Source organism: Diabrotica virgifera, chromosome 1, assembly GCF_917563875.1.
Source record: "Diabrotica virgifera virgifera chromosome 1, PGI_DIABVI_V3a".
NCBI classification, from domain to species: Eukaryota; Metazoa; Arthropoda; class Insecta; order Coleoptera; family Chrysomelidae; genus Diabrotica; species Diabrotica virgifera.
In genome coordinates, this window is record NC_065443.1 from 256586760 (window position 1) to 256608353 (window position 21594).

Below are 21594 nucleotides of genomic sequence, written 5' to 3' on the forward strand. Positions count from 1 at the left end.
TCATCCAGTTCTATTTTACATTCTTCATTAAAGCATTCTTTGAATCCATCTTTTATATCTCTATTTCTTTTATATTTCTATAATAGAAATCATAAAAATTGCTTGTTATAAATTTCTTATCTTTTGGTGGAATACTTTCCGTACCGCGATTCACATTTTTTATGTTTACATATAAAATTCGACCGGTTCACATGCAGACTATCCTAATGTAGTAGTTGTTGGTGAACCAAACAATTAAAATCAGTTCCTCCTCTTGTAAGTGAATTTTTTCTATAAATACCGGAAGACAAGTTTGGAGATCTTAATCGAAAAAATTAGGTGGTGAAAACGGTTAACTCTTCTTTTAACTCTTGAAGTGGTATAATATAGAAGTGAGTAGTTTATACTTTATTAGAAAATATATATAAGAGTTTTAACATAGAAAAAAACATTTTGGTTTACTTCCGTGTTTTGATAATTTTTAGATAACTTTTCGAAAAAAAAAAACGGTACGCACCCCTTTTTTGCAAATATTTCTGTTATTTTTTTTTTTGCATTTATTAGGGCTTCGCTTTATTTTTAATGTAGAGTTTTATTTTACATTCTTCACTTTACTTCTATTATTTTCTTACGCAATAATAGTAGAGGATCCAATATAGTAACAACCTTCACCAATATAATGAATAAAAAATATTTAATATGTAATTTAGTATGTTAAAAAAACAAGGGTGTCCGATATAATTTTGTTCAAACTATATTTAATTAATTAAAAAATTACTTTTTTATAAATTCTTATTAGAAGATGTTTTGGATCATTCGAAATAAAAAAGGGATTTTGTAATTTGTCTCTAAGTTGATCGTTTACGAGTTTACAATTTAAAATTAAAAAAAAAACGAAAAATATCCATATTCATGATTCAAAAACATAGATAAAAATAGTACATTGTTTACCGGGTAGGAAAAGCTTAACATTCCTGGACGACTGTGAAGATTGCTAAGTCGAGGCGCAAGCCGATACTTAGCAACACAGAGTCCAGGAATGTGGCTTTTCCTACGAGGTAAACATACTATTTTTCCGCAAATCGTTTAAAATTCGACAGATATTGATTAATTTAAAAAAAAAACGCGATAATTTTATTCCCAAATAAATGGTGCTTTGAAATTCCTAATAAAATTACTTGGGTTACTATGGAAACGTATTGAGGTTGAATTGTCAAACTTGACGCTTATAAATTTAATTGCTGGTGTTCTCGAAAGTAAAATGATAAGTGATGATGAAATTTCCATTCCTGGGACTCCTCCAGAGCTGGTTGAGGCAGTGATTACTGCTTCATTAGAATTATTGCCAAAGAAATCAAGAGAAAAGTACGAAAATGCATACAGACGTTTTATGGATTATTAATAATTTTCTATCATTTATGTAGAACACTAACAACTGTACGGAAATATCATTTCCTGACAGTAAGGAAATGACATTTTCTTACAGTAAGGAAGTCCTGACTTTTTCTTCAAGAAATTTTGACATTTCTGTCAAAATTTCTTGAAGATCCTGGCGATTTGCGGAAAAAGTCATTTTTGAAAACTTTTCTATCAGTTCTTGATAAGTATTTTGAGTGTGTTTTATTTTAAAACATTGTTTTTATGTTTTTATTTGTTAATGCAGCCCGATCGCTAATCTTCCCATAAGGAACCGTCCTAATTAACAATTAAAAAAATTAGTTAAAAAAAAAATGGCAAAAATTCTTATCGTTACCAGATAAAATAAGGTTTGAACTTGAATTTATGTACTTGATGATTACAAAAATAATATATTTTACTTGTGTTTTTCAGCCTTGAATATCGTAATTTTTCGTTATTTTTTAATTTTTAATTTGTTTATAACTCAAAAAGCATCTTAAGAGAAACATAACAAAACACCTTTTTTGTTTCAAATTATTCAAAAAATCTAAAATAATATCTGCTGGGACAGAAAAAATTTTAGTAGAATTTATAAAAACATAATTTTTTAATTAGTTATAGTCTGGACAAAATTATATCGGACACCTCTTGTTTTTTTTTTATAATTTTTAACATTACTAATGTAATAATTACTAACAATTACAATGCAGCATTATGTACAATTTATTTAATGTTTCTATTGCTTTTCTTCCGTCTGTCATTCTTTTTTTTTTTTCAATTTTCATGTCGTCATTAGCATTATTATTATTATTGTAAATCCTCAATATTCTAATTGGTTTACTCTTTTCAAAGCCTATTTTCGTTTTTATTTTCATTTTTTCTCTCTGTAGAGATTTCTTTTTAAACATGTTATCATCCAGGTCTACGGTTAATCTCACTAATCTCAACAGAAATAATGTAGTGTTGCTTGCAATATACAATTATCTCAGTATCCAATTTATTCTGTCGTCGTAGGTTCAGGTTAAATACTGTAGACAGAGTCTTACCTGGACCCTCTGCATTATGTAAAAATGACCGTGAGAAAGTCCTAATAAGCAATCTAATCTAAAGCCTCTAATTAATAATCGTACTACAGTCTATAGTCATCAAAAAATGGCAAAACTACAGGTCCTAACGAAATTCCAAGTGAAATATAGAAACTTTTTTTAGAGGCCATATCATTTTTCACTATCATTTATGCCAGCGGACACATACCTAATGGTTAATCCAATTCATTATTCATAGCACTGCCTAAAAAGACTTCAGCAAAAGTCTGTGCTGATTACAGAACCATCAGTTTATTGAGCCATTTATTAAAAATATTTCTAAAGGTAATACCTGGCTATGTATACAGTGCACAGGAAAAAGTGTTACCCCCCTATTAACTTATTTATTATTTTTAGCATATAAGCAATACGCTTGAACAGGTCGATTGTTAAACTTATTATAGTATATTATAGCACCAATGTTTCGAACTTTACGTGAATCATCTTCAGGTGATAGGCATAACTTTGATTTTTTTAAATGGGAAAGTGCATCATGTGATACCTCATTTAAAAGCTTTTAAAATACTGATTAAAAAATGTTTAATACTTTAACACTTTTTAATAGTGTAGGCGCAAAAATTCGGCTCCAATGCTTTTTAAATGAATTCATTTTTTTCGAGTCCTTAGAAAACTGATAAGTATTTTTAAAAAATTTAAACGCAGGATAAAAGATAACAGCATTACCGGGGGGTCGAAGTCCCTGAGAACTTCTCTACTGTTTATTTTAATAAGTTACAGGGGTGAAAAAAAAGAGAAAATTTTATTGTGATTTTTAATGTCAAATTCTCATTCAAAAGAAATTTTTTGTGTATTCTAAGGGACTTTTAGCCCTCGATAATAATGTAGGTAATCTTTCATTCTGCGTTTAAATTTTTCAAAAAAACTTATTAGTTTTCTCACTATTCGAAAAAAAAAATACATTTAAAAAGAATTCGACCGAAATTTTGCGCCTACGCTCTCAAAAAGATTAAGGTATTATACATTTTTGTAATCAGTATTTTGAACTGAGGTATCACATTATGTACTTTCCTATTTAAAAAAGTCAAAGGTGTGAGTGTCACCTGAAGAGGGATCGCGTAAAGTTCGAAAAATTGATGCTCTAATGTACTATAATTAGTTTAAACATCGACCTGTACGAGCGTTTTGCTTATGTGCTAATAATATAGAAGTTAATGGCGGTACCACTTATTCCAGCGCACTGTATAATAAATGTGAGGAATACCTAAGTGACACATAGTTTAGTTTCTGCAAAGGGTTTTGGCAAGAGAGGCCTTGTTTGAGATGAACCAAAGATGTCGTGATATGTCTGTAGACGTATACTGCCGATTTATTAACTTTAAAAAGGCATTTTGTCATATTAAGCACTCTGTATTGATCAAATCTTAAGAGACTTTGGTTTGGATGGCAGAGACGTTCGCATAATTTCAAATTTGTATCGGAATCAAACAACACCAGTTTTATTACGGGTTATAGAGTCACAGATTCTTTATTAAAAGAGGAGTAAAAAGAGCTGACAATAATAAAAAAATAGTCAGAAATCAAATAGATTATATTATCATATATCAATAGAAGGCGTAAAATCCTACAATATCATCCAAAACCGAACAGGAGTAGACATATCCTCCGGTTTTTGTTTTTTTTTTTTTTCGATGAGTGAAACAAAAGACTCTAAAGAGCTATAGCTACAAGAAAATCATAGATACAAGGCAGCTCAAACAAGACTACAGGTATGCGAAAAACAAAAGAACAAACCAGAATTTAAGAAAAATCAAAGAAAATAATGCAGAAACTTTAACTACTTACCATAAATGGGCAAGCATTTAATATGTCATGGTCATGGTGAACCTTGAAGTAAACCCTCAAGCAATTTTGAAAAAAAAAAAAGAAAATCTTTGATGACAGTATGAATTATTGAACTTATGGAAGAACGAAGAAAACACAAAGCAAAAGGCCTAAATTAATACAAAGAAATTCATTGAAATATCAGAAAGACAATTCGAGAGACAAAAAAGAGGTGGTGGCTTCCGACAGATACAAGGAAATAGTTGATCTGGATAAAAAATATGATTGCTTTAATTTAAACAAAAAAAAATCAAACACATGACAGGCCCTATAAATAGCACAAGAACGAGTATCCTTAAAAATAATAAAGGGGATATTATTACTGATATGAAGAGGTGATGGTGTCACTTGTCACCAGATCATTACAGCCAACAACTATATAATTGTGAAAGAAAGTAACTGTCATTGGAAACCGCAGAGTATTATGCACATATTATGTGCAATCAAAAACACAAAAGACGGCTACAACACTTAACACTTACTGGATCAGATGAGGTGTCGGAAGTCCACAATATGAAAACTCAGCAAAATCACGAAAATTATAGAAATCATTAAGAAGAAAAAACTGGAGTACTTCGGATATTATAATGAGAGTCCAAATATATGTTGCTATAAAATATTATGCAAAGAAAAATAGCAGACAATCGTCTTTCAGGACGAAGAAAGACTTTAAGTTTGCGCTTGTCTATGAACAATCTGTGCATGAAATATGAACACAATCTGATCGATTATTGATCTATAATATTTCTTAATCTTTCTTTTGCAATCTGTCTTAAACATCCTTGGTAGTAGCTGTTTATTAAATTTTCACATGTGCAAAACTGTTTTATAATCGCCAGTATTCTATAGGTGGTGTCCAGTGGAATAATTCCGTAGTTACGGCGTATTATATTTTGTCTAGACTGGAAATACAAGAAGTTTTTTACGTAGTTCTCTTCTTCTACATCTTAGTACTTCTGAAGTGATGCTATTCTCTGCTGGGCTAGTTATTTATTTTTTCTATTCTCTTTTCTATTTTCTACCAGCCCGTTCCTTTATTTGCTACTCATTGGTGTCCTGTTAAGGGTTGAAATCTCTCGGATCCCCTCCATTTTCTTATGAACCAGTAGCTCATTAAAATGCCTATTCTTCTAAGTTTCAATAAAGTCAACATTATATAGAGCATGCTTCTTTACTTTTGTAAAAATATGTGTTTGATGGACACCGCATCATATTCTTTTTAACCTCTAGAAAAATTTTTGGTGTCCTTACTAAAAATATACCGGTTGGTATTGAAAAAGAAACGGGACTTGACACTTACATCACTAGAAATATAAATACATAAATCACCAATATTTCGATTTGAATATTTATGAAGCTGCTTTTAATGTTCTTTATAAATCTCTACATATTTAATTTATGAGAATGTCAATAGGTAATTGTAATAAAATGTTTAATACTCTTCTAAAAATTGAAGTGAATATCTAAACAATTCCTTAAAGTTGCACTTCGTATGATGAGATTGTTGGGAGGAGAATCGTTTATGCCCAATATTTCCGTCATTTTCAACTTTTCGACAAAAATTGTAGGAATGAAAATTGTTGCGAATACGATTTCCTACAATTCTTCAATTCTTCGAATTAAGAGGAAAAATAGTGGTGGAATGAAGGAGGGAAGCACAATTATTGAATTATACCTACCGTTTATTATTAATTTTATGAGATGAATGTACATAAACAAAAATGAAGAGAATTATGATTTTGTACAATTTTAATATTTTTCATTTTTTTGCTAAAATCAATATTAAAGTCATAGGTTTGATCCTGTTTATGGCTTGTTGGTGATGACGTCAATGTCTAGGGTTTGTTAATCGCTTGTTTCTCGTTAGGCTTGTCATGCATAGGGTCTTAAATGTTGATTGTTGCACATTATAATTCGCTTCATTTCTGTTTATGTACATTTATGTCAAGTAAAGTTAAAAATATCGAAATAATTCAATATTATACAGTCATTTTCACCTTTAACTCGGAAAATATCGACCATACGATAAATTTGCAAAGAAGGAATTGCAGGAAATCAGAATTGCAACAATTTAAGTCCATACCATTTTGTCGAAAATTTGAAAATCGCAGAGATATTGAATAAAAACAATAATGTTATGCCTTTTCACTATTTTCCCCCATAATTTGGAAAATATCGACTGCAAGAAAAAACTTTCAAAAAAGAAATTGTTGGAAATTGTAATTGTAAAAATCTAAGGCGTCCTTACCATTTTGTCAAAAAGTTTAAACTGGCCGAGATATTGAACAAACACAATTCCTATATTAGTGATGTAACGAATGTCATTTTTTGAACATTCGCGAATACGAATGCGAATGCGAATATCAGCTACCGACATTCGCAAATGCGGATGCTAACGCGAATATTCCGTTTTTTTAATTCGTTTCTATTTTTGTCATGTTTTATAAATTTATAATGAGAAATTAGTTGATATGTAGTGAAAATCAATCTGAATCTTAAGCGTTATTACATAATAATACGAAATAATAAAATAAAGTTAAGGCTGATAATGTGATTATACGAGGTTAAGTTACCTTTTCTTAATAAAAAAAAGATGAGACGCGAATAGATTTTGATTTTATTAATGTAATATTATCTTCAAATTTTTTTTTCTAAAATTCATATTCGCAAAAAATTCGCACAAATTTTGCGAATGAGAATACGAATGCGAATATGCAAAAATATGCGAATATTCGCGAATGCGAATGCGAATACGAATATTCGTTACATCACTATCCTATATAACCAATTCCCGGTCTTAAGCTCGCTGCTCGCTCCTTTATCGCATACGTACGACCTCAAATACTGATTTTAGCAAGAGATTAAAATTGTATAATAGTTATTTTCCTAACAAGTGCAGAAAGTCATTTTTTCCGCACGCGACTGCAGTTTGCCGAACGACGCGAAGCGGGAGTTCGGCAAGCAGTCGAGTGCGGAAAAGAGACTTTCTGCAAGAGTTAGGAACAATATTTTTTCTAAGAGTCTTTAAAAAATTACCAAATCTTAATCAATTAATTTAATTAATATGAAAATACATACACAAATTAATTCTTTGACAAGGTTGTCAAAATCAATCTTTCAATATAATTAGTTAGCATGACGACGATCTTGGTTTCCATGACGATAATTCAAAACGACTGTTATTGTTTACCGATTTTACTTTCGAATATTATGTCAAAATAATTTTATTTCATCGAATTGTCGCGTTAATTTCATTAAAACAGGAACACAATAAGATATATTGGAAATAAATTAGTAAATAATATTTAAATATTAGTTTATTGCATGTATTATAATTACTTTAAGGCCATATTAACATATCTAAATTAACACGCGTGCGGAAAAGTAAAAACCGCGTGCGGAAAAGTAAAAACCGCGTGCGGAAAAGTAACACGCGTATGGAAAAGTAACACGCGTGCGGAAAAGTGAAACTTTCTAAACTAAAATGCGTGCGCCAAAGTAGACATTTTTGCACGCTCGTAGAAAAAATATAATTCTCTCAATTTTTTTGCATATATATTCATGTCGTAAAGTTAACAATAAACGAGATAATTCAATAACTGTGCTTCCCTCCTTCCAATATTTTCCTCCTTAACTCAGAAAATATCGACCCCACAAAAAACTTTGTAACGAAAAATTGTAGGAAATCGTATTTGCAACAATTTCAGTTTTTTACCATTTTTGTCGAAAAGTTGAAAATAGCAGAGGAAAAATGGTAGGTACTAACTCCTTTTTAAGCAAAACTATCAGCAATCTCATTACCAAATAAATATTGAAATGCGGAAAAACGTTCATAACAGCCACGATTCCACGAACAAGATGCAATTATATCCTTCTTCTTCTTTCTCTATAGGGCTTTTCATTCACAGTCATTTGTTTCGAGCTTCTGTCATGTGTCACATACTATTAATATATCTACGTCATACGTTATTGGTATATACCAATGATACAAACCAAAGACGTATGGCGTAGATGTATCAATATTATGTGACACATGACAGAAGCTCGAAACAATTGACAGTGGATGAAAAGCCCTATAGGGCTTTTCATCGATTGTCATTTGTTTCGAGCTTCTGTCATGTGTCACATAATATTAATATATCTACGCCATACGTCTTTGGTTTGTATCATTGGCATATACCAATAACATACGACGTAGATATATTAATATTATTTGACACATGACAGAAGCTCGAAACAAATGACTGTGAATGAAAAGCCCTATATAAGCAATTTCTGCTTGTTCATTGGAGAATTGATACCTCCATGAAAGGTTGTCACTTCATCTTTATAGCGGTCGGCCGATACTTTTTCTACCGATTGGTGATTTATCTTTTGCTATTTTGACCAATTATAACCTGGGCATCCAATAAGAAGAAATTCAAAGGCAAGCAAAAAAGACAAGTCCAAAGCAATTACGAAAGTAGGAAAAATATGAAGAATAAAAAGGAACAATATTTTATGGTACTTTTTCGAAACCACTTCTTTTGACACATAATTGGAATTTTAACAACATTAGAATACTATTAGTGCGGCAGATTCGGGCAAATATTATAAGAATTGTGCATTTAATGATAGAAGCATATAATTTGGACCACATATACTACACATATTAAGGTTCAAAATTAGATAGGAGGCCATCTCAGATTTTGCCTTTTACAAAAATGGCGGGGATTCAAAATGCGAATACACATAATATGTGACTAATAGCACGATAACTTTTGAACGAGACTTCAGATTTCAACCAAATTTGGTATATAGGTTCTGTTTTTGATGTATAACATCGAGGTCTTGAACCGGAAGAATCGGTTTACCAGAAGTTGTGTTTTTCCTGTTTTTTTTTTGTAAAAATATGTTGTTTTTTTTTTTCAAATATTTCACCCTGTATGTATTAATTTTTCAAATAGTTAATATGGCCATTAACAAGAGCGTAAAAATATTTTTTAGGAAATATTTTTAACTTTTTAGTTATGTTAATTACCATTTATTAAGTGTAAAAGGTATCTTCACATGTACCTATATGCGGCAGATTCGTGCAAATATTATAAGAATTATTGTGCATTTAATGGTAGAAGCATATAATTTGGACCACATATACTACACATGCAGAGGTTCAAATTTAGATACGAGGCCATCTCAGTTTTTGTTCCTTTTACAAAAATGGCGGGCATTCAAAATGGCGACTATAGATATGTACTAATAGCACGATAACTTTTGAACGAGATGTCAGATTTCAACCAAATTTGGTATATAGGTTCTTTTTTTGATAACTAATATCAAGGTATTGAACCGGAAGAATCGGTTTACCAGAATTTGTGTTTTTACTATTTTTTTTTATGTAAAAATATGTTGTTTCTTTTTCAATTCTTTCACCCTGTATATATTAATTTTTCAAAAAGGTGATAGCGGCGTTGAAAAGAGCGTAAAAATATTTTTAGGATATATTTTGAACTCTTTAGTTGCATTAATTAGCATTTAATACATGAATAACGTATCTTCACATGTAGGTACCTATATGCGGCAGATTCGTGCAAATAATAATATAAGAATTATTGTGCATTTAATGTTAGAAGCATATAATTTGGACCACACATACTACACATACAAATATTCAACTTTAGATATGAGGCCATCTCAGATTTAGTCTTTTACAAAAATGGCGGGTATTCAAAATGAATCTGCCGCCCATAGGTACATGTGAACATACGTTATGCATTTATTTAATGGTAATTAACACAACTGAAAAGTTCAAAATATTTCCTAAAAAATATATTTACACTTTTTTCAATGGCGTTATTACCCTTTTTAAAAATTTATATATACAGGGTGAAAGAATTGAAAAAAACAACATATTATTACATAAAAAAAAACAGTAAAAACACAAATTCTGGTAAACCGATTCTTCCGGTTCAAGACCTCGACATTATTCATCAAAAAAAGAACCGATATAAGTACCAAATTTGGTTTAAATCTGATATTTCGTTCAAAAGTTATCGTGCTATTAGTCACATATGTATAGTCGCCATTTTGAATGCCCGCCATTTTTGTAAAAGGAACAAAAACTGAGATGGGCTCGTATCTAAATTTGAGCCTCTATATGTGTAGTATATGTGGTCCAAATGCTTTTACCATTAAATGCACAATAGTTCTTATAATATTTGCACGAATCTGCCGCATATAGGTACATGTGAAGATATATTTTGCATTTATTAAATGGTAATTAACATAACTAAAAAGTTAAAAATATTTCCTAAAAAAATTTTTACGCTCTTTTTAATGGCCGTATTAACTATTTGAAAAATGAATACATACAGGGTGAAAGAATTGAAAAAAAAAACAGCATATTTTTACATAAAAACCAGGAAAAACACAACTTATGGTAAACCTATTCTTCCGGTTCAAGACCTCGATCTTATACATTAAAAAAGAACCTATATACCAAATTTGGTTGAAATATGAAGTCTGGTTCAAAAGTTATTGTGCTATTAGTCACAATGTATAGTCGCCATTTTGAATCCCCGCCATTTTTGTAAAATACAAAATCTGAGATGGCCTCATATACAAGTTTGAACCTTTATATGTGCAGTATATGTGGTCCAAATTATATACTTCTATCATTAAATGCACAATTGTTTCACATATCGGCTGCACTATATTCATTATCTGATAAGTCATGGTAATGATACTGGATTATTCTGTGATATCTATGCATAGCCGCCAAAATCTTTCGTTACTAATAGCATTGCACATCATGAAAAAAGTTGTATAATAAAAGATCATCAAAAAATTCCGTCAAATTATCTTGACTATCATACATATACAAAATATATGTAGATATAAAGGGTGTCCCGAAACTATTGGTCATAAATTATACCGCAGATTCTGGGGTCAAAAATAGATTGATTGAACCTCACTCACCTATATACAATAGTGCACACAAAAAAAGTTACAGCCCTTTAAAGTTACAAAATGAAAATCGATTTTTTTCATATAGGTATCGAAAACTCTTAGAGATTTTTTATTGAAAATGAACATTTGGCATTCATACGGCAGTAAAAACTTAAAAAAAATTAATGTGAAATTTATACACCCCATAAAAATTTTATGGAGGTTTTGTTCCCTTCAACCCCTCCAAACTTCTGTGTACGTTCCAATTTAATTATTATTGTGGCACCTGTAGTTAAACACAATGTTTTTAAAACTTTTTTGTCTCTTAGTACTTTTCCGATAAGCCAGTGTTTATCGAGATATTTTGAATATTTGTCGAATCCACCACATATTTGTATTGTATATGGTTAAGTACGAATTAAAGACCTGTTAATAATCTGAAAGTTTATTTATAATTTACATTTTTAGGTATATTTTAAAAAAGAAGCCGCATCTCGATAAAAAGTGCCTTATCAAAAAAAGACTAAGAGGCAAAAAGGTTTTAAAAACACTGTATTTAATTAATGGTACCACAATAATAGTTTAACTGGATCTTACACAAATATTTGGGGGGTTTAAAGGAACAAAATCCCCATAAAATGTTTATGTAAATATATTAAAAAAGAAGCCGCAACTCGATAAAAACTGGCTTATCGAAAAAATACTAGGAGGCAAAAAAGGTTTAAAACCGTTGTGTTTAACTAAAGGTACCACAATAATGAACTAATTGGAACGTACACAAAAGTTTGGGGGGGTTTAAGGGAACAAAACCCCCATAAAATTTTTATGTGATGGACAAATTTCACTATAATTTTGTTTTAAGATGTTCCTGCCTTAAGAATGATACATGTCCATTTTCAATAAAAAATCTTTAATAGTTTTCGATATATTGAAAAAAATCGATTTTTATTTTGTAACTTCAAAGGGCTGTAACTTTTTTTATGAGCACATTTGTACTAAGGTAAGTTAGGTTCAATCGAACTATTCTTGACCCCAGAATGTGTGGTATAATTTATGACCAATCTTTTCGGGACACCCTGTATAAAACAACGCTTTTTTAATGAATGAATCATCCAAGATTTTTTTATGATTTGATGCGCTTAGTGATGCGACTGATAATTTTGAGCCCGAGGCAATATTTCGCTCTGAAGGATTTAATATTTTCGTAGATTTTATAATAAAATAGAAGATTTAATGCGGAAAATAAAACTCATCCGCTATTAGTAAAAAAATAACATTTTATGCACATGGACATTCCAAGATGAGGATGACGACAATATTTAAAAAAGTTGATATATTGATCGATTTTTGACGATTTTTATAAAAAAGACATCACTGAAGAATAATTGATAGCGGAAATTTTTCATTTTAAAACATTCTACAATGTTAATATTGGTAAATCGCAACTTTCTCCAGTATATTTACCAAATAAAATTAAACTTACAAGTTGGAATCAATATTTCCTAGTAACTTTGTGCATTGAGCATGATTTGGCAAAATCATGCGATTTTTCGAATCTTTGCCAATCAGAAAACTCGAAAAGCGCATCTATTGTAAATATTTTAATTATTTTAAATACAATCATAATTTAATAATTTTATATTGCAAACGTTAATCATTATTTATTAAGGGCATGAGCGCAAATATTTTACCGCTATCCCTACTTTTTCTACACGGCAATTACGCGTAGTAAAATTCTCACTGGTATGGGTATGTAACCATTACTTGACAAATGTCATCATTAACTTTAAAGAGATGGCTTTTGAATGTTCTTGGATAACTGTTACTTCTATAAATGCATCATTAATTCAGTTAATTAATATGATAATTTTTTCACCAACTGTGAAAATTGTTATGTTATTATTCAGTGATTGTAATAATTTAAATACTGTACAACAAAAACTAATACTCAATCGAGAAAAGAGGAAAAGTGATAAAGTGATTTTTTAATAATATATTGTTACTATGGAACGCTTAAAATTTTGAACATCTTTAACAACAAAATACTTGGATCACAGAATATATCCTGCTGTATTCTCTGCTTGGATCTTCCATAAATAATAAACAATAAATAACTTTTTATTAAGTTCACGTCTTAAATCAACTATTTATAAAATACAATATCAATATTATTTAATCAACAACTCAAAATATTCCCGACGCCATGTCAAATATTTAAAATTGTCACTGTTTTGTCACCATATTCCATTCGACTCAGTCCGTTGAATGACAAAAATAGCGAATGTTCGATTTGGAAAATATCACCACGGACATGGTGTCCATTTTTTCAAATCCTGAAAAAACTAATAAATATTTTTAAAACATTTAAACGCAGAATGAAAGACTAAATTATTATCGAGGGTAGAAAGTCCCTTAGAATAAATAAAAAGTTTCTTTTAAATGAGATATTTGAAATTAAAAAGCCCACTAAATTTTCTCTTTGTTTTTCACCCCTGTAACTTATTAAAATAAACATTACAGAAGTTTTCAGGGACTTTCGGCCCTCGGTAAGAACGTATTGTTTCATTCTGCATTTAAATTTTTCAAAAATACTTATTAGTTTTCTCAGGATTCGAAAAAAATGAATCCCATATAAATAGCATTGGAGCCGAAACTACGCATCCATCCCCTTAAGTAAATTGTAGTTGTAGGTATACCTACTTATTATTATTGCAATATATGCCGTACATACCGTAACGTTTCCCGTTTTTTTTTGCTCTTCTCTTTTTGCTGGAACCTGCTCTTCACTTTTTACCTGGGCCTACTCATCCCTCTCGGTGGCCCTGCATTATTATTCTCCATCATACTATAATAGTATGATGGAGAATAAGCATTAAAGCTGATTCGCTGTGATGAAATTAGCTAGCCTTAAATAAATGCATACCACACAAACACCTCAAAAATTCGAGAACCATAACGATCCTCATTATTATCAATGCTACTACTATTGACCGAACCCTTGCCAATTAGCCACTCCACTTTTCCTCGCGTCCTCGTCTACACCGCTTTTCCGCCTTAGTACACGAACACAGTGGAAGCGGTTTCCGCTTACGGCCAATCCGCGCGGACCCGCTTTTAAACGTTTTCAAAATGAATGCATGTTTTTAAATGTACATACACGTACATACATAGTTAAAGCAGGTTCGCGCGGGCCAACCACTTTAACCCGCCTTGTCGCTTTTACTCGAATGAGAATTTAGTTTTTTCCGCTTTTTATTATTGCTGCCGTTTTTTAAAAACCCCCTATTTGGGACACGAGGGAGAACGATATTTCACTTTTTTTCATTATCTTACTTTAAGTTTTAAAATAGATTATGATATTCTCCATAAATTATTCTTTCGCGATTAAGAAAATGTATACCAACTTTTTTTTCTTTTCAGTTTAGTCAAAACAGAATCAAAAGCAATCATATCGTTATCAGAAGACGAAATTTTGCTATAAGTTATAGACGCAAGTGATAAATTTGAACCATTTTTCTAGCTTTTACCCGTCTTCACTGTGTTATCATTCACGCGCGCGACAACCGCTCAAATTCGCGCGGTTTGCCCTTAAGCGGAAACCGTTTCCACTATGTTTGTCCCCTTGGTCTGCGCCTACCTTTAATTTTCACAGGTATTGAGAATAAGAGTCTTCTGGTGGGTAGTTTTCATCCACTTGTAACGGATATCCTGCTCATCTTAGCCACCCCATTTTTATGATAAATAATTTTCCTTGTTTTCAACGTTGTAATCTAATATACAAATGTTTCTGTATATTTTTTATATTATTCGGAAGCTTCTGATGTCGTTTTCGCAGATTGCACCAAATTCTTCTTAAGATATATCATTCGAATATAAGTACGTGATTTGAATTTACATATTTTAAAAGTCGTACATAATTCCGATTCATATGTTGTAAGTTTTTTGTAAATTATTATAATTTGTTTTCTTTTTGCTTAAGTTTCTGTTCTTTAGGTGTTTACCTAATTCAGAGTAACACCTGTTCGCTAGTACCTAACATCCTTTTTTTATTTTCCCGATTATGGAGTCATCCCCTTACTCGTAGATATAATAAAACCGCGATGCTATTATTCTGTCAAACTTAAAACATAAAGGCACAACAACATGTTAAGTTGCTAATAGACTGCATATTGCATAATGCAAATACACAAATACTGAGACTAAATAACGATTACTAACGATGAGTTAAATTGTTTTCAACCTTGAGAGATAAGATCATATGTTTATTTTATAACAATTATTGTATGTTGGCAACACCTTTCAAATGTGAACTAACGATAAAGCTTTTATTTTCTTTATCTAATAATTTTTCCAGTAAAAATGCTGAGCTCTTATTGTAGAGCGTGGTCAAAGCTTCGCGCGAAATCAGAAATGAATAAATATACCAGAAAAAATATTTTATTATTTATAGTATAATTTATAAGATTTATTTTACTTTTTTGTGTGAGGATGTTGAAATTTTTTGGCCTACGTTCAACGCTTCTTGCTTGTTGACATATCAGTCATCGAGGTTGGGGCAGTTATAGCAACTCAATGTATGTTCCATGTTCTGTAATATTCCATAATACCCACTTGGAGATTACGACACTTACATATCCTCGACGAGTGGGTAGGTAGTAATCTGCTATGGGATTTTAGTCTTTCATAATAGCTTTCGGCTTAAAAAAGACGGTGGTATTCATCAATTGTGTGCTTGGCTCGTTCTATAAATTCATTTGGTTTTCTGTGGCAATTAGGACAATTCTGTAGAGTTTTTATGTTAGACTGCATTCATGCAGCTTAATGCTTTAACTTTTATTTCATAGACTGTCGGACTGAATTTCAATCTGCTATTGGTGACAGTATTGGTAATATTGGTGTAAGAATATGGCTGTATAATAATACCATTTGAAGGACACGTCTTCTCATAATGGTATTTGTATGTTAGTGATCTGTTTAACGTAAGACCCAGCTGGATTGATTTCTCCGTTTGTTCGAGAGTGACAACATCCAATTGGACTTAAGATATGCTGTTTGATTGGTGTATGTGGAGATGGAAGAAGCTCACTTGGCTGAGTTCGAAGTGAGTTGTTTAGGTAGTAGTTCTTCCACTTCCTTAAAGGTTCTTCCTTGCACAATAATGGCCAGATCATCAGTATACATACTTCAACTTGTAGTACGTTGGCACGTACTACAAACTCACGTCCAGCTTCTGACTAGACATTTTGAACTTGAAGTTCTCCCTAAAAAAATATGTGGAATTATAATGGGGTGGTTCACCCACCCTAAACAATGGATCACCACATCTCATTCCTTTTCTAGAACGAATGATTACAATTACGACAAGCAGGCACCAGGGCCCTAGCAGTATTCTATCGCAGCTGCTGGACAGCAATCATGACCATATAGAAAGTGTTCTGTATATTTGGATGTTGGTTGATCATTTCTGTATATAACAAAGAAGATAGGGGCTAGGACGCCATCGAGGACAATACTTTGTCCCTTTCATCGGCTCTTTTTTAAACGCTTTTCTTTAGTTCAATCGTTTGGGTCAAATCTTTAGACGTTAACTTGACTATCTTTTCATCAATGCAAATGAATGAAAATTTGCAGACATATGCATTTTCGGGAACAATACACGAATATTTCGTGTATTGTTTAATATTTTTTTATATTTATTAATTAAGTATTTTCGATGGGAAATAAGCCACAATTTTACCAAAAAAATGAATTTATTAATGTTTCGATGCCCAATTTATTTAAAAAAATTATTAGAAGAATTTTTTACTAAGCAACAACATTTTTGTTTATTTAGTACTATTTTGTATTTTGACAACGACACCCGACTTGGGCGTCGAAACGTTAATAAATTCATTTTTTTGGTAAAATTGTGGCTTATTTCCCATCGAAAATACTTAATTATAAAAATGCCACAAGGAAATATAGCTTCAGAAAAACATTTATTAATTGTTTAAATAAAAAAAACGATTTTAATGAAAAATGCTTAAATTCTATTGTTTTTTACACTAAAGAAATATGAAACTTTTACAGATTGTAGCTAATTATATGAACTATACATAATTTCACTTTTACGTTTATTGTTTACGTTATTCTTCATAAATAAACAATAAAGTTTCAAATTTTTTGCCGATTCCGGCTACTTTTCATGTTTGTACAACTATGTTTTATACATATATTTTAATAAACATGACGATATATTTTGATGTTTGAAAAGTGTAAGACTAAAAAGTAAAAAATAAAAAAATATGAAAAAAAATTTTTAAGAAACTTTTTTAAGTTACGAGTGACTAAAATTAAAAATATTGTAAAAAAAAAATCCGAATATAGATTATTCGAAAAAAATTGTTAGACAGATTAAATATACAAAAATCTCACACATTCGTTAAAAAATTGAAAAAATCTAACACATTCGTTAAAGAAAAACGTGGGGCGAAAACCGTTTATTAGATGAAGACTCGCCAAACGCTTTTCTTAACGAATGTGTTAGATTTTTTCAATTTTTTAACGAATGTGTGAGATATTTGTATATAATATAAAGGAAAAGATTCCTCTCATTGGCTGTATACCATAATAAAAACTTACTAATGAAGTAAAAACCTCACATGTAGGTAGGTGGTATATAATTTATTAAAAATTTTTTTTTCTAAAAATGATCCAAGATGGATAAAATCACAAACGTTTTCGGACCAATCAGTCCATCATCAGGTGGTAGAAACCTAAAATAAGCAAACCACTGTATTAAAAAAGCCAAGATGCAATTTGACTGTCTGAAAGTTAGGAAAATTACAACATGTGGTTACTTACTTCAGATCCAAAGTAGTTGGAACTAGCTACATATTTGGGTCAAAAGACCTTAATGTAATAATAAATATGCCATTTAGGCTACAAAAATGTCGACAATAAGTCGATGTCACAAGAAATTAAATTGCAACGGTATTACAAAGTGGTCTTCATCTTGGCCTCAAACTGACAGACTAAAATATGACATTGAACGGATATTGACAAGACCTTCTAGGGAATTTTATGTGTATGTAGTTATATTGTATTTTAGAAATGCAAAAAATATAAAAAATATTTTTACTTAACTGAATGAATTTAATTGGATATTAAATAAATATATATATTTGTATATATAATCTGTCTAACAATTTTTTTCTACTAATCCTTCGAGTTTGATTTTTTTTTATTTTTTTTTAGTTTTAGTTGATTTTTTATAATATTTTTAATTTTAGTCACTAATAACTAAAGAAAAGCGTTCTTTAAAAAAATTTTTTTCATATTTTTTTATTTTTTCTCTCTAGTTTAAATGGAATCGTCAATTTTGTAGCAAGGATTTTTTAATTTTTAGTAGGTGATAATATTTTAATTATTGTGTCGTAGAATTCTATTAGCAGCCTTTTGTACTTCAGTGTATCATAGGCGGAGTTTAGGTCGACCAAGTTCTATTATTTGTTTACTTTCTTATATTTCTTGTATGTGTTATGTGAGTTTAAGAGTGCGTGATTTGCTGGACCAGAGCCGGCTTATTTAGGTATGGGATTTGGGTCTACCATGCTCCCTTAGGGATTGTTGATTGTCTACGTCATCATCATCATTCTCTTTGCCTTATTCCTATGCGGGGTCGGCTTCCCTAATTGCACTTCTCCACACAATTCTATCTTGGGTCATATCAATGTTAATCCCATTTACCAACATGTCCTGCCTTATCGTCCCCTCCCAACTCTTCTTTGGTGTTCCTCTCCTACTCCTTCCAGGAATCTGCACTTCAGCTATTCTTCATATTGGGTGATTAACGTCTCGATGTTGAACATGATTAAACAAACCTACCTCTGGTCTCTCATTTTGGCATCAATTGGTGCCATACTTAGACTTCCCCTGATATACCCATTTCTAATTTTATCCTTTTTTCCCACTCCACTCATCCATCTAAGAATTATCATTTCCTCCACATGCATTCGTTGTTCCTCTTTCTTTTTCACTGTACAACATTTAGTTCCGTACATCATAGCCGGTCTTATGGCTGTTTTATAGAATTTTCCCTTCAGCTTCATTGGAATTTTTCTGTCAAACAACACACCACTCGCTTCCTTCCACTTCATCCATCCAGCCTTAACACTAGAAGCACCAACATTTTTGCATACCTAGAAGCACCGGAGCGGTCAAGATGACGGGTATTAGAATTTTCTATCGCCAGACGTTTTCGTATCGTTTTTAATTGAAAAAAAAACTATATTGAGTTAATACTTACTAACAAAAGACATTTAGTTAATTTAAATAAATTATTTAATTATTTAAGCACGATTTATGTAGTAACAAAATTTTTTAATTTGGCTTGTACAAGACCTACACACAAATATTTTACATAGGTATATGACTTTCACATGTTTTATTTTAGTTTTAGTTCCCAGTTTTCCACTTCTTCTTCTTCAGGTGCTATCTCTGCTACGGAGGTTGGCAATCATCATAGCTATTTTAATTTTTAAGTCAGTAGCTCTGAATAGTTGTTTTGAGCTGCATCCAAACCTCAGCCATGAAATTCGTCTTCTTCCGATGCTTCGTCTGCTATTTACCCCTCCTTGCATTATGAGTCATAGGATGCCATACTTCTCGCTCCGCATCATATGTCCGAGATATTGTAGCTTTTGTCACTGTCAACGCTTATTATTTGATTGAGGTGTACCTCTGATTTGTTTCCGTTGGTGTTGTCCTGCCCTTAGTCAGATGATCTTGTCTCAATTCTTCTGCTAACTGAAGTAGGAAAGTTTGCCCAAATATTTGACAACCAGTAACTTCCTTATACAGAATCCAAGCATTTATTCCCACCATGTCTAAGATATTAAAAAAGCCTGCAACGGCAATCTCCTTGAAGCTGATTTGGTTGAGCACTGTATGGCCATCTGATCTACAACGTCTACTCCGTATTTTGTATGGTTGTAGTAGGTAATGGTTTTAGGTGTCTCCTATTTGTCTATGCCTATTTCAATATTGTTTGAGTATAGAAAATTCAGCGCTAGAACATTTTTGATTATTTTTCTCTGGTACACCTGGTTTCCCTGGTTAGCTCAAGTCTTCGTGTATGAAAATTCTTGCTCGGTTTATTGTTCCAGTATTGCTGATAGCCTTCTTTGGTAATACTTTTTATGTATCGTGACATTTCTTCCCTTATTCATAAATGGGCCCATTAGACGGCTAATTACATGTTCCCCTAGTAGTTGATTGTCTGGTCGTTGTTCATCTTTCCGTAGGTAAGGAACTCCGTGCAATAAATATTTGGACTAGACATTAGCTGTAAGCCAGAATTTGATTCCAAACTTATCGGGTTTATACGCCATGTACTAAGTAAAGTGGCATCTTGCCTTTGTGGGAAAAAGCTGTTCGTCGATAGATATATTTTAGCCAGTTGTAGGTGTAACAAAATATACAATTCTCTATAAATAGGTTTCATATTGCTGACGCAAGTGCAAATTTATCTGTTGACCATCGCTCAGATCTGGTACTTCTCCTCAGTAATAAGGACCGCATTTTTTCTAGGTAGACATCAACATATTCAACAAGTAATTACACTAAGTACCTACCTGCAAAAGAGAACTTGTAATCCTTAAATAGATGTAGCAAAGTCCTAACTTTTTAAGTTTATAGAATAACTATGAATAAGTAGTAATACAGAGGGTCAAAAATAGAAAGCAGTCAAAATGACCGCCTTGGTGCTTCTAGGTATATATTATTACATCTCAAAAAGTAATTACACTAAGTACCTGTAAAGGAGGAATTACAGTGGGTGATCATATTATTCGAGCCACCTAGTAAAATTCAATGTTTTAGAGGAAGGGTATATAATTGAGCTGTATCATATATTAATCCATTTGTTTCCATTTGGCTGTCTTGTTACACTTTATGAAAGTGCAATAAATAGTCTGACAATAGTGGCAACACGCACGTGTGGCATTGCATGACTCAGATGCCATTGTTTGTTAGTGCTGCCCAGCCTAGCTTGCAACTCGTGTGCCTATTATTTTGTATTCTTGGAGTTTAGAGTTATAATAAACTTTGTGAGTTTCCATTGCTCTCTAGTGATATTCTAACAGTCCTATACTATATTTTGTGAATTTAGTAAAAATTTCGCGTTCGTTACACTAGTGGTACCACAACATCATGGGAAATCCAAAGACATCTCACCAAGGAAAATAAAAACTTTAATATTCAATACTAATCACTCCAACAGAAACATAGCATCCATTTCTAAAGTTTCAAAGGCAACGTGGACCGTATAAAGAAAAAACTTACATACCATTATTAAACAAAAGTAAAATTTTCTGAGGTGGCT

General features: G+C 31.5%; 1 protein-coding gene across 2 annotated transcripts in view; it reads left to right on the forward strand.

Annotated features, from left to right (window-relative positions):
* Nucleotides 1–202: 202 nt before the first annotated feature.
* LOC114330903 (farnesol dehydrogenase-like) overlaps nt 203–21594 on the forward strand; it is a 131048-nt gene continuing 109656 nt past the window's right edge. Inside the window, exon 1 of one of the 2 annotated variants that reach the window (XM_028280338.2) lies at nt 203–371. The gene's annotated coding sequence lies outside the window, so the exon portion shown is untranslated. The remainder of the gene's footprint in view (nt 372–21594) is intronic. The other variant, XM_028280339.2, reaches the window with a different exon arrangement.